Here is a 15,007-nt window from a genome sequence, read left to right on the forward strand (position 1 = left end):
CAAGACAGACAGAATCCAATCACCAACACGACACGGACAGACAGAATCCAATCACCAACACAGACAGACAGAATCATCACCAACACAGACAGACAGAATCCAATCACCAACAAAGACAGAATCCAATCACCAACATGAACAGACAGAATGCGATCACCAACACAGACAGAATGCAAAACACACACACACACACACACACACACACACACACAGAATGCAATCACCAACACATACAGACAGAATCACAGAATCCAATCACTGAAATATACAGACAAACAGAATCCAATCACCAACACAGGCAGAATCCAATCACCAACACAGACAGACAGAATCCAATCACCAACACAGACAGACAGAATCCAACCACCATCACAGACAATCACCTACACAGACAGACAGAATCCAATCACCAACACAGACAGAATCCAATCATCAACACAGACAGAATCCAATCATCATCACAGACAATCACCTACACAGACAGAATCTAATCACCAACACGGATAAAATCCAATCCTCAACATAGATGATCACCAACACAGACAGACAAGGAGACAGAATGTGGTCACCATTTTGTGGGCTTGTCGTTAGTGTCACTGTATGTGTTCTGTCTGCCCAGAATTTGTATTTCTTTTCTTTTAATTGCAAACAAGGCCAGCTCATCTTCAACCAAACCAAAAATTGTGATTTTTTTCATTCAGATCCTCAATGAAATAAACCGTATAGCTTAATCCAGAAAACTTATAACCTATTATTTGTATGACTAGGAAGATTTTTTTTCCCACTATGTGGTATTAATCCAAATTTGGTTATGGCAGACAAATTATTTCCAAAGAAAATGACAATGTTAAAGTTTACCACGGACATACACACACATACACAAAAACAAAAACAACAACAAACAACGGGTTTTCACAAAGACTCACACTGTTTACACAAGTGAGTCAAAAATGAAATAAATCACTAAGACAACATCCACAAACAAGTAAATACATTAGAACACAGTGAAGAGAAATACAGCAGAAGACAAAAGACTGAAATAAAAACAAGGAGGAAAATGGGCCACGCCCTCCGAACCCAAACCCATCCACACATGTGCACAAACCGACACTGCAAACACACACACACACACACACACACACACACACACACACACACACACACGCACATGCACACACACACTAAAATACATATGTCACATGTGAGTTAAAAACAACAACAGTAATGTCAAGACAAGAATTCATAGTCACCACAGGTTTCGCCTGATGAAAAAGTAACATGAAACACATTAATTTGAGAAAGTGAAGATAACAATGGGGGAAAAAGCTGTGAGGGGGAACAGACAGAAATACCAGGTGACCACAATGCAACCATCCATCACAAAAACTAAACCCACTCAACATTGGTCAGTCATCAAAATGTTGTATGATCAGAACATTCAACACAGATTTACCATTCAAAGTCAGGCTGTACCCGTTCTTCAAACATATTTTCAAAAGTTCAAATCGGTACAATTCAGAAGGGAACTGTTGAACAAGTTTTAAAATTTTGAAAAAAAAAAAAAAAAAAAAAAATGTGTGTGTTGTTTTGGAGACAGTTTCTTTTGCAGTGCCATAGGCACAGAGTGAGTCATTCGAATGGCAGATAAACACATCATTGCTCAGATCACAGATCCAAAGAAAAGGTTTTCAGTGAATGATTCGTTCCTTATTTTCACTATGGCTGGAACAGCTAACAGCATCATCAGCACATAGGTATTGTTTCAGCTAGCTTCAGAAGTTGCCAGTTTATAAGAATAAGGTAGAGATTCCAGAGATATGCAGAAGAAGGTATGAGTGATTTCTGACAGGTTTGTGTGGAATTTTGGTTTGGTGTGTTCTAATGACAGAATACAATTTCCAACACAGAATACAATAACCAACATAGAATCCAATCACCAACACAACAGACAGAATCTAATCACCAACACAGACAGAATCCAAACACCAACACAGACAGACAGAATTCAATTACTGACACTGACAGTCAGAATCCAAACACCAACACAGACAGAATCCATAACACATACAGAATCCATAACAATACAGACAGAATCCATAACAACACAGACAGACAGACAGAATCCAATCGCCAACATAGACAGACATTATCTAATCACCAACACAGAAACAATCACAGACAGACAGAATCCAATCACAAAAACAGACAGACAGAATGCAACCATCAATTGCAACAATAATAACGGATACCGGTACTTATATAGCACACTCTCCAGAAATCTGTTCCAGGTGCTTTACAAAACACTTCTGTTCTCATAACAGATTAACACACCACATCAATGTTACGTACACACTCCAAAATGTGACTAACAAACTAAACACACAAACACACTTACACACATTCACACAATGCATACATACATTTTAACATACATGATATTATGTACATTGCAGCTGCCCTCCACACATTGGCACACACAAACACACACATGCACAAACAGACGCACACACATCAACACAGACAGAATCCTATCACCAACACAAAGTGAATCTGATCACTAGCACAGACAGACGGACATACAGACAGACAGAGAGACAGAATGTGATCACCTTTTTCTGGGCCTGTTTGATCTGCCTGTAGGTGACCTCAGTGCCCTCTGCTCGCTGCTTGGCCGAGTCAAACACTTTGCGTTTCTTGGCCGCATTTTTGGAACAAATAGCTTCATGCTTTGCCTGAAAACAAACGCACACACGCACATTGTGAGCATTATCTACTTATATGCAGCCATAGCAGAGCACTAATAGTCCATAGTCCTCATGGCCCAGCTGCAGTAGTCCATAGTGCTCACAGCTCAACCTAAGTAGTCCATAATGCTCACAACCCAGTAGTCCATATTCATTATTGCCCAGTAGTCCATTGCTCAAAGCCCAGTTGTCCATACTGCTCATTACCTAACCCCAGTAGTCTCCAGTGTTCACAGCCAAATAGTCCATAGTGCTCATAGCCAAGTAGTCTACAGTGCTCAAAGCCCTGTGGTTCATAGTGCTCATGGCCCTGCCCCAGTAGTCTGTAGTGTTCACAGCCCAGTAGTTCATAGTGCTCATGGCCCTGCCCCAGCAGTCTGTAGTGTTCACAGCCCAGTAGTTCATAGTGCTCATGGCCATGCCCCAGCAGTCTGTAGTGTTCACAGATCAGTAGTTCATAGTGCTCATGGCCCTGCCCCAGCAGTCTGTAGTGTTCACAGCCCAGTAGTTCATAGTGCTCATGGCCATGCCCCAGCAGTCTGTAGTGTTCACAGACCAGTAGTTCATAGTGCTCATGGCCCTGCCCCAGCAGTCTGTAGTGTTCACAGCCCAGTAGTTCATAGTGCTCATGGCCCTGCCCCAGCAGTCTGTAGTGTTCACAGCCCAGTAGTTCATAGTGTTCATGGCCCTGCCCCAGCAGTCTGTAGTGTTCACAGATCAGTAGTTCATAGTGCTCATGGCCCTGCCCCAGCAGTCTGTAGTGTTCACAGCCCAGTAGTTCATAGTGCTCATGGCCATGCCCCAGCAGTCTGTAGTGTTCACAGCCCAGTAGTTCATAGTGCTCATGGCCCTTCCCCAGCAGTCTGTAGTGTTCACAGCCCAGTAGTTCATAGTGCTCATGGCCATGCCCCAGCAGTCAGTAGTGTTCACAGCCCAGTAGTTCATAGTGCTCATGGCCATGCCCCAGCAGTCAGTAGTGTTCACAGCCCAGTAGTTCATAGTGCTCATGGCCCTTCCCCAGTAGTCTGTAGTGTTCACAGCCCAGTAGTTCATAGTGCTCATGGCCCTTCCCCAGTAGTCTGTAGTGTTCACAGCCCAGTAGTTCATAGTGCTCATGGCCATGCCCCAGCAGTCTGTAGTGTTCACAGATCAGTAGTTCATAGTGCTCATGGCCCTGCCCCAGCAGTCTGTAGTGTTCACAGCCCAGTAGTTCATAGTGCTCATGGCCATGCCCCAGCAGTCTGTAGTGTTCACAGCCCAGTAGTTCATAGTGCTCATGGCCATGCCCCAGCAGTCTGTAGTGTTCACAGCCCAGTAGTTCATAGTGCTCATGGCCCTGTCCCAGTAGTCTGTAGTGTTCACAGCCCAGTAGTTCATAGTGCTCATGGCCCTTCCCCAGCAGTCTGTAGTGTTCACAGCCCAGTAGTTCATAGTGTTCATGGCCATGCCCCAGCAGTCTGTAGTGTTCACAGCCCAGTAGTTCATAGTGCTCATGGCCCTTCCCCAGCAGTCTGTAGTGTTCACAGCCCAGTAGTTCATAGTGTTCATGGCCATGCCCCAGCAGTCTGTAGTGTTCACAGCCCAGTAGTTCATAGTGCTCATGGCCCTGCCCCAGCAGTCTGTAGTGTTCACAGCCCAGTAGTTCATAGTGCTCATGGCCCTTCCCCAGCAGTCTGTAGTGTTCACAGCCCAGTAGTTCATAGTGCTCATGGCCCTGCCCCAGCAGTCTGTAGTGTTCACAGCCCAGTAGTTCATAGTGTTCATGGCCCTGCCCCAGCAGTCTGTAGTGTTCACAGCCCAGTAGTTCATAGTGCTCATGGCCATGCCCCAGCAGTCTGTAGTGTTCGCAGATCAGTTCCATTAATCTACAGTGTTTGTAGAACAATAGTCCATAGTGCTCATAGGCCAACCTAAGTAGTCCATAGTGTTCATAACACAGTAATCTACAGTGCTCATGACCCAGCCCCAATAGTCCATGGTGCTCATAGCCCAGTAGTCCATCATGCTCATTGTCCAGCTGTCCATACTGCTCATAGCCCAGTAGTTCACAGTGTTCATAGTCCTGCCCCAGTAGTCCATAGTGCTCATAGCTCAGCAGATGAAGGAAGCCAGGCTTGTGATTTGAAAAGAGAAATTCAGCACACAGAACTGTCAACACATCTTTTTCTCTCTCTCTTTTTCTTTTAACCTCTTGACTGCGCTGTTGACGTACGGCGTACGTCATGAAATCTCGCTCAGCAATGCTGTATTGACGTGCGCCGTACGTCATGTTACAACGTTCTATGTTTCGAGTCCCGCATTACAGAAAATACAGTCTGCTAACTATTAAATTAGCTCCCCTGAGAGCTCTTTATCTCCTGAGTTCCATAACCTAAAATTATTCATTGGATTGTCATATTTATGGCGAAAGTTTTGCAAGTTTGTACGAAGCTCAAGTTGTGTTTGCAAAGCCATGGCTGAACGCAGACAAACCCCAACACTTGCACTTGTATTGAAAGAATTCTTTCGCGATGCAAACAGAAGAGATGAAGATTGTGGACTGAATGAGACAGAACTGCTTGAAGTTGATGCCGAAGACACTGATTTTGACAGTGGAGGGGGGTGGGCGGTGGACTGAGTTGTTTGACGAAACTGAAGACAGACAAGCTCAGCTGATTCAAGATGCAGGTGGGTGTTTTCGAGGTTTGTCAGTTTATTATTTGCTTTCCGTTTGTTGTAACAATGAATATGACTGCATTGTGTGTGTTTTGAATGTGTTAGCTGTGGCTTCGTCAGTCACTGATCAGTGTGTGTGACTGAGAGAGAGTCAGTCACGTGGGTACTGTGTCTGACCATCACAGCCCAGGGGGCGTGGCTTGCTGGCTGGCTCATTGTTGATGACAGCATGTGTCGCTCGCCTGCAGCTTTCTGTGTGTTCGTTCCTGAGTGTGTATTGGTTTGTTGTTGTTGTGTGTGTGAGTGAGTGAGTGAGAGAGAGACGGGGGGGGGGAGATGATGTTTATAAAACTGAAATCAGAGAATGATATACAGAACTGTATGCCTAAATTACTTTGTAAATGCAACACTTGTAGAAGTGTGTGTGTGTGTGTGTGTGTGTGTGTGTGTGTGATGTGTTGTCATTTTGTTTTGTATGAGAAAGAGAGAATGAAGGGGGTGTGGCATACCATGAACCAGTTTCAGTGTGTGTGTGTTTTGGGGGTTTGGGGTGGGGGTGGGGTAGGTATGTGTGTATTTGTATTTCAGCTTCTGAAAACAATCAGAAATAAAATGGTACCATTTCATGATCTTTTTATATCTAAAAAACAAAACAAAAAAACAACAACAAAAAACAACCCAAAACCCAACAGACTTGTCTTTTATGCAATGTGTTTCAGGTATGCAGCATGGTGATGATCATGATGTTCATCCTGGACTATCTGGAGTTGACAGCTTGCCACAAACCTACAACTGAAGACCAGCAGCAGCAAGACCAAAAGGCAGTAAACAAGCCTCCAGCAATTCTGGATTACAACAAAAACATGGGTGCCATGGACCATCATGACCAACAGCTGCAGCCCTACGATGTCACAAGGAAAACCCTGAAGTGGTACAAATAGCTGTGTGTGCATTTTCTACAAATTGCCATGCTGAATGCACACATCCTCTACAAAAAAGCAGGCAACAGCAGTACACTCCTGGACTTCAGAAGGATGTAATTAGTGCCATGATTTTTGGTGACCAAGACACTGCTAAAGATGACCACGCTGTTTGTCTTGTGTGGACGACACTTCATCCCACCTACCCCACAGAAGGCCTGGCCACAAAGGAGGTGCAGTCTGCTGGAAGAAAGGACAAAGAAAGGATGTGGGGTTCTACTGCCCAGACTGCCCCAGCAAACCAGCACTGTGTCTTGATGACTGTTTCTGCAAGTACCCCACACAGCGTTTTTACTGGCGGTAGATCCTGGGTGAGTACACCCTTTTCATTCTTTGTGTGGACTGTGTTGGAGTCTTTTGCACCTGGACACTGTTGCTCAGCCTTGACAGTGTGTGTGGTTGATCACAACAGTCACAAGAAAGACAGGTTGACAACCTGGTTGATGTTGTAGCACCTACATGATGGAATGACAGTTCCAATTTTTTTTTTATTAATGCATTTGATGGAATTTTTCTGTCAGATTGACTCATTATTTTAACATGTGAGTATCAAAAGCAAAATCTTGGTTCATTTTCCTTTCATTTGATATATACTTTTATGCACTTATCTTCAGTACTTTTTGAAATATAAGCAAATTAAAATCATTGGCGTGTTTTTCTTGTTTTTCTGAAAATTTTCTCAGCATAGGCCATAGCAAAACGTACTAGCAGTGAAGGGGTTAAAGGGGCATGATGGTGGAGTAACTGTGCATGCTTTTCACACTTCTCTACAGGTGCATGCATACATGTGTGAGATGAGAGCAACATTAATGGACAGCATGTGAACTGTTTGTGTGTGTGCACAGGGGTGCATGGAAGCATACATGCATGTGCATGTGCATGTACCTGCATGTGTGCATAAATAAACAGGCCTGTGTGTGTGAGGGTGCGTGTGAGTGAACATGTGTGTGTCAATGCATGTGAGCAATGTGCTTCATGGTTAATGTTTAGTTAAATCAATGATACTTTTTCTGTTTCTTTGCAACCTATCACACAATTTTCCTTGTGTCTCTCTGTCCTTGCTCAGTTCCATCAGTTTGCTTCCTACTTTGTTTGGCCATTTTCTGTGCGTCTCTAATATGCATATTTGTGCAGGAAGAGAAGTGCATAAATGAATATGTGGTTTGTTTGTTGATGTTGTTGTGTTTGTGTGTGTGTATGAATGCACGAGTGACCATGTGTGTGTGCTGTGCATGTGTATGTGTGCATGTGTGTGTGCATGCATGAGTGAGCATGTGTGTGTGTGCTGCACATGTGTATGTGTGCATGTGTGTGTGTGTGCGCATGCACGAGTGAGCATGTGCGTGTGCTGTGCATTTGTATATGTGCACACATTTGCATGCATATGTGTGTTCATGGTTGCATGCACGCATGTTCATACATGTATGTGCATGTGTGCACATATGCGTGTGTGTGTGTGTGTGCAGGTGTGTAAATGTACGTGTGTTTTGTCCAATACTTAATAGATACACAAAGTCGTCAATCCTTTAGATGCCGACAACAACCACACACTATGTGTTTCCCTGTACTTCTGTTAGCAGAGGGAACACACATTACTGTATCTATGTCTACAAACTGGCGTACTCTACTCACCAGAGATTCCTTAAAAAACTGACGCTCACAAATCCGGCATGGATAGCGAGGTACGTTTTTTGCTGCACACAAACATACATACACACATAATTACACACACACACAAATACACAGACACACAAATACACAGACACACAAAGATAAATCAATGAAAACTGACTGAAGGACAGATTCAATACTGCATTCATTCCTTAGCCGCTGACACTCTCTGGCGTACACAGATAAATCAATAAAAACTGAATGGCAGGTTCAGTACTGCATACAATGCTAATAATAATAAGAATGAAAATAAGAATAATTATTACAATGAACACTTATCGAGCGTTTTTTCTCTAACTGAGCTCAAAGCGCTTTCAATGCACAAAACTTCTTAACTGTAAATGACATGTAAAGAAATCAATTCACACACTCACTACAAATAAATATCATGACACCATTCATCCAACTCTCTCTGTGTGTGTGTGTGTGTGTGTGTGTGTGTGTGTGTGCGTGTGTGTGTGTGTGTGTGTGTGTGTCCTTTCTTCTCTTGCCTCCTAGCTATCCCCCACCCACCCCCTTCTTTTAACCCAAGCCTGTTTGATTTGTAAGTGGTTGTGTTCCCTTGCGTTACAGCCTTGAAAAAGCCTGAAATATGATGTTTTCATTCTTCCTCTACTACCGGGCTGTCTGTCTTTCGAAGATGCAGCAGCCACTACACTTGAAGGAAAACTGAAGTGTAGCACACACACACACACACACACACACACACACACACACACACACACATGAAAATATGCACATGCATCATTTCAACCAGGGATAGAAATGTCTTGGTCTAATATAAACTTGTTCAGTCTAGATTCTGATAAATCAAATAAATGAAAGTGTTGGCCAAAATTTAAGTATTACTATTAGGTGGAGTGAATGAATGAATGGTTTCTTCATAAAAGGCCAAGGCCCCTAGTTGAAGGGGCGTGTAACAAAATATTCCATCAAGCATTGTAAATATCTGAATGCATTTAAACAATCATATCATTGCTAAAATTTATTGTGAGTGAGAGGTTAAAGACTCAACATATAAAGAAAAAGACCAGATTTTTAAACCAGTTTCAATTTACCCCTTAAACACAGACACAAACAGACACACAAACACAGACACACAAACACAGACACACACACATAGATACACAAACATTTCACCACCTCCCTAATGCCATAACTTCTTTCAAGTACACAACACATCAGAACACCTGCGGACGTTTAAAGCCCATCAATGCCAGCACTTTTGCCTTCCATGCCAACAATGCTCCCTTCACTGCACTCCCACCCCAGCACTCAACCACTCTCTTTGATAGCTTGCGCCCTTTGACCCTAGCCAGTTTGAAGATTAAAAGCAAACACTCGTCACTTTACCATTTCTGCAGGGCATAGCAACCCACCTTTCAGGTTTCGCTGATGTATGCTTCAATAATCAATCGATCTTGTTGATCATTCACTCTCTGCGACCTACATCTGTCTACAGATTACAGATGAACTCTCACACTGAGCTCTTTGTGAGAAAGAAAAGTTGTGGGGAGATAAAGCAGTGAACCAGGAACTGTGCAAGCTGTGTATGATAATAGCAATGGAGAAAAACCTGCCTACCTTTGCAAAAGTGGAGTTTACGGGCCTTTTATACAGCTCCAAGAACGGAATCGAGGAGCAGGCAACAACAGAATAAAATGACAAATGCAGTGTGACTCTGCATCAATATCAGTAAACTTTATGTGAGAGCAACAGCAATAAATCTTTTGAGGGCTGTGAATAAGGACGAAAGAGAACAATAAAAAGAAGAAGAAAAAAAAGAAAAAAAAACAACAACCAGTCATCATTTTCTCAACTGACAGCATAGCAAATAAATGTCAACAAAGAATTGTACATGAGAGTCCATGTCACAATAAAAACCTGTTAGCCCTGCTGAAATCATTTCCTCTGTGTTTGTGTGTGTGTGTGTGTGTGTGTGTGTGTGTGTGTGTGTGTGTGTGTGAATGTGTGTGTGCGTGTGTATGCATGCTTACACACATATGTGAGCACGACTGTGCACCTGAAGGCTTGCTAAGCTTAACAACACAATAACTCCACACGATCAATGCACTGGCACGCCCATATTTCTTTCTTTCTGAAGTGTTGACACTTCTCATCCCTTTTATGTCCAGGCCAAATATTAGACAAGGTGATCTATAAATATAATGCCAGTGCCTAGCAACCCGCAAACACATTGTATCCAAACAAGCGCTTCAGCAGAACCATTCCTGCACAGACTGCACCTGAAAAAAATGACAAGAGCTGACAGGAAATACTGGCTGGGGTTTTGTTTCCTTGTTATGCAGTCTTCTTTTTTTTTCGTGTGTGTGTGTGTGTGTGTGTGTGTGTGTGTGTTTTCTTACAAATTTTTACTCTGTTCCTTTCCAACATACATACACACAACCACACTGGTAGTTTTTGTCCCCTGCTAATAATTGAAATGCCTTTGTTTTTATGCTGCTGTTCTATTATCATTAACTATGTATGGAAAGTAAATATTTCATGAGAATGTTTTCCACCTCTTCTCTCTGTAAACATAGAGAAATGTATGTTTGTTCAGTTCTCTCCAGCAGGAGTGATAACTCATCTTATCATCACCAGCATCCTCTCGCCCCTTAAATGGCAGAAAAGATGTGAAAGAAAAACAAACAAACTAAAAGATCCAACAACAACAAACAAAAAACAACAGATGGACAGACAGGTGGGGAGTACACACACAAACATATACTGACATATACACACATGTACATATACACATGCATATGTATACACAGACAAAGAAACAAACATGATTCCAAATAAACACACATATACACAAACAAAAACAACCCAAAACAACATCATCAACAACAACAACAACAACAAAACAAAAACAAAAACAACACACATAGACACACAACATAAACACAAACATGTCCACTAAATTTCATAGATTGTTGTAGATTATAGCAGACATTCTCACAAACATATGGAACTGGTGGGTAGAAATCATACATGAAGATGAAGAAGAAACTTACTGAGAGAGAGAGAGAATGAGAGAGAGAGACAAAAAGGAAACAGAGGGAGGCACAGAGAGAGACAGAGAGTAGGGGTTCGAAGTTGGGGGGAGGGGTGGTGGTGAAGGAGGACTCAGAATGTGTGTGTGTGTGTGTGTGTGTCACTGCAGTGTGTCTGCATGAGGGAAGTTCAAGTGAGCAGTTATTTGCTGTAACCTAAACTTGTCAACATGCACAGACAGGGAGCAATGAAATATATCTTTTGAAAAAATGCCAGCAACAAGAACAGAATTATTTCCAGGTTCATACAGTACAGGGCATTGTCAACACTAAGAGGAGATAACACAGGCCAACTATCAACCAGGATCAATGGCCATTTAACACCAGCAGATTGTTCACGCTTCGGTGATGACAGAGAAACAGCAGATGAAACCTTGCTGGCAACACCGTTCTTGTCATTCAAATCAGCTGTACATTCCCTCTAAAAGCACTCAACTCAGCATGTACATTATACATTATCCATGTGTACATCATACAATATTCATGTGTACATCACACATTATTCAAAGATCAATGTACTTGCCACAATACACTGTGAGGCATAGAAACTATAACAAAAAACACCATGCTGTCTTACTGAAACAAGATTTTGGTTATTATCGCTGTGTATTCATTTGGATACAGAGTTTGGGATATCATTATCTGTATCTCATCATTTCAATACAGTTTTAGTTATCACTGTCAGTATCTCACTATTCGGATATAGTTTTGGTTATTGCTATCAATATCTGAATATTTGGATTTAGTGTTGGTTATTGTCATTAATATCAATATTTAGATACACAGTTTTGGTTATTACTATCAGTGTCTCACTATCTAGATACAGAACTTTGGTTATCATTATCATATGTCACTATTTGGATACTGTTTTGGCTACCACTATTAGTATCTCACTATTTGGATACAGAGTTTTGGTCATTACTACCAGTATCTCACATTAGGATACAGAACTCTGGCTATCATAACTGGTATCTCACCATCTGGATAAATTTTGGCAATCACTATCAATATCTCACTGTGTGAATATGTAATTTTGGATATCACTATCTCACTGGATACAGTTTTTGCTATCACTATCAATATCTCTCTGTTTGCGTATAGAGCTCATGTAGTCACTATCAGTGTATCTATGTTTGGAAAAAGAGCTCAGGATATCATTAACAGTATCTCTCTATTTGGATATAGAGCTTTGGTATTCACTATCAGCATCTCACTATTTCACGTACAAAGTTTTGGTTATCACTATCAGTATCTGTCCATTTGCATACAGAGCTTTGGTTATCTGTTTGGATATCTGGGTTATCACAATTGGTGTATCACTATTTGGATACGGAGTTTGGGTTGTATATCTCAATATCTCATTATTTTAACAGAGTATAATCAATCTAGTAATAATCAAAACTGTTCAGAGCTCTCAACAGAAATCATTTGTTTGATAAGTTTTTTTTGTGAGCTGTAATATGATACCACAGTGATGATTTAAAAAGTACTAATTCTGTGGATATGCCGTGATTCAGCACTTTTGTGCATGGATTTCGACAGATCCGTTGATTATACACTGATGATACAATACTAAGAAAAACAACAACAATAAAAAACACACACACACACGACCGCTGGAGAGTTCTGTACTTACATGACTTATAGAGGCACGTCACATGATCTGTGCTCTCGAATTTGATTGGCTCTTAGAAATTTCGAGCAACAAAGGTGATCGCGAGAGGCAGAATGTGCGAAACAGCAGGCTTCTTTTTTTTTCTTTCTTTTTTTTTTTTTTTTTTTTTTTTTACTCTTTTTTGTTGCGCATACGATGGCACATCATTTGGTGATGATTGACCAGAGTTTGGTTGTAGCAATGGAGGCAGTCAACTGAAGAAATGGAGGACAGCACACATTTACTGCTTTTGTCTATGTCAATCACATTTGGCATTGCTTGAATTTCGAGTAAAAGTTAAATGCGCATGTGCAAGATCCAAGATGGCCACTCTCCAGTGGTCTATTTCAGAAAATTTGCAGCATTTTATCACCTGGTGTTGTTAACAAAGAAAATTATTCAGTTCTTGTTGAATGACTCGCTGATTTTGAAACAAAGCAACCCCAAGAATAAAACCTTTCACAATGTGTCTGAAAAGATGCCAGTAACTTTTCATTTCTCCACTTATTGACTTCTGTACTGGGATTCCATCAATATCAAATCTGGTTTTTACTTTCACTCTGTTTTCAGAATACAATAATCATCAATGTGCATGCCATTATTTCATGAAACCAAACAATTACTTATAGCTGCTTGACATGTTATGGATTCAATATCAGTCAAATAAGAATGTGGCAGGACTAAGCATATGGCAATATCTGCCTGTGAAAACATTTTTCATTATGTTATTAATTATGAAAGTCACTCCAAACTGGTGCAGTGTACCAGATTCTATAACATACATGTTAGTTTCATTGTTTCACGACAAAACAAGACAAAAAAACAAAAACAAAAGTCATCTTCACTCACTTGTTAACAAGATCATTAGAGCATTAATTCATTAAATATGAGCGTATTTTCCTGATGTTTTAGTTGCAAATGCAAACAAAACACATTCAATCCTATGCATGATGCAAACCACTATATGGACTTCGACAATAACAGACTAATCAAAATCATGGAAGAACATTAAGCAATCCATACCATGTTATCCTTTTGACTACACATACACAGGCCTTGATATTGCTACCCAGAAGAAAGTAAACTAAGTATCTTAATCAGTGTTGATATAATAAATTTGATACTTCATGAGACTTCAAACAGAAGGCATAAGGCAAATATAAGCAAATTAGACCCTGGTGTGAGTGCTGCTGTTGCCAACATATCCTATGTTAGCACTCTTTTCTTTTTTCTTAAACCGATAATAATTTCACTTCTCTGTTCTTATATTCACACACATATTCTTGTTCTAGAAACACACTGTGTGTGTGTGTGTGTGTGTGTGTGTGTGTGTGTGTGTGTGTGTGTGTGTGTGACTATGAGAGAGAGAAAGAGAGAGAGAGAGAGAAACAGGCATAATCACAATGTTTACTAATTTTGTGAGGAGAATGAATTTTTATTAAATTTCCTGAACTCATTTCAAACAAGCTTATTATAAAAAAAAAAATTAAAAAAACAACAAAACAAAAAAACAACCAATAACATATATAATATGGACTTTGGAAGAAAAATCTGATGAAATAATGTTGTCTTTTGCATCCATCTTTTTACGGGAAAGGCAATTGAACAAAAACTGCAGTATCTTCATTCCACTTTCTGAGAAGTTGTGGGGTGGTTGAGGACTGGAATTCACAATTCCGTACAGCTGAACGCAATAACTGCTTCTGCAAGCTGTTGCTACTATATTGTTAGCAGTCACTACGGTGTCCATCTTCCCATTCTTTTCTCCACTTTTACCGTTAGTGTTCTCTCTGTTGCCATCTGTTGCAGCCTGTAGGCATGTACTGACTCATCTCAAAGAACTTGCTGTTTCGCCTTCATCCCCGCAATTCATATGACTCAGTTAGCTTCAACTTGCTGCCTGTTGATCTCGCCGAAACAAGTGTGCAAAAACGTCTACCTTCTATTTATGCAATGAAAAAATATGATTAAATGCTCAATTCGTAAAATTAACATTATGTGTCATATGAAATTAGCAAATAAGCCACACTGCAAAACGAATGAAAGTACTACAGAACCTAAATCCCAGGATAAGTTGCGTAGCTAACGACAAGCGTGATTGTTTACCTCCGTCGTCAGCCATCTTGAATTCCTCTCTCCCGGCCGGAACAAGATGCAACAAATGATATTTCTATTTTGAAAAATAAAATCCAAACATTTCCAAATAAAGTCTTCATATTCATTTCAACATAGATTTTTATTTCT

The 15,007-nt window shown here is 40.8% G+C and overlaps 1 pseudogene across 1 annotated transcript in view; it reads right to left on the reverse strand.

The window, feature by feature from the left end:
- Positions 1-14,906, reverse strand: part of LOC143277253 (uncharacterized) — a 31,530-nt pseudogene extending 16,624 nt beyond the window's left edge. Inside the window, exons 1-3 of the transcript XR_013053709.1 lie at positions 14,870-14,906; positions 8,012-8,073; positions 2,610-2,732 (exon numbers count right to left, since the gene is read on the reverse strand). The product of XR_013053709.1 is annotated as an uncharacterized LOC143277253 (transcript). The remainder of the gene's footprint in view (positions 1-2,609; positions 2,733-8,011; positions 8,074-14,869) is intronic.
- Positions 14,907-15,007: the final 101 nt, after the last annotated feature.

The sequence above is a fragment of the Babylonia areolata genome, chromosome 33 (genome assembly GCF_041734735.1).
Source record: "Babylonia areolata isolate BAREFJ2019XMU chromosome 33, ASM4173473v1, whole genome shotgun sequence".
NCBI lineage: Eukaryota > Metazoa > Mollusca > Gastropoda > Neogastropoda > Buccinidae > Babylonia > Babylonia areolata.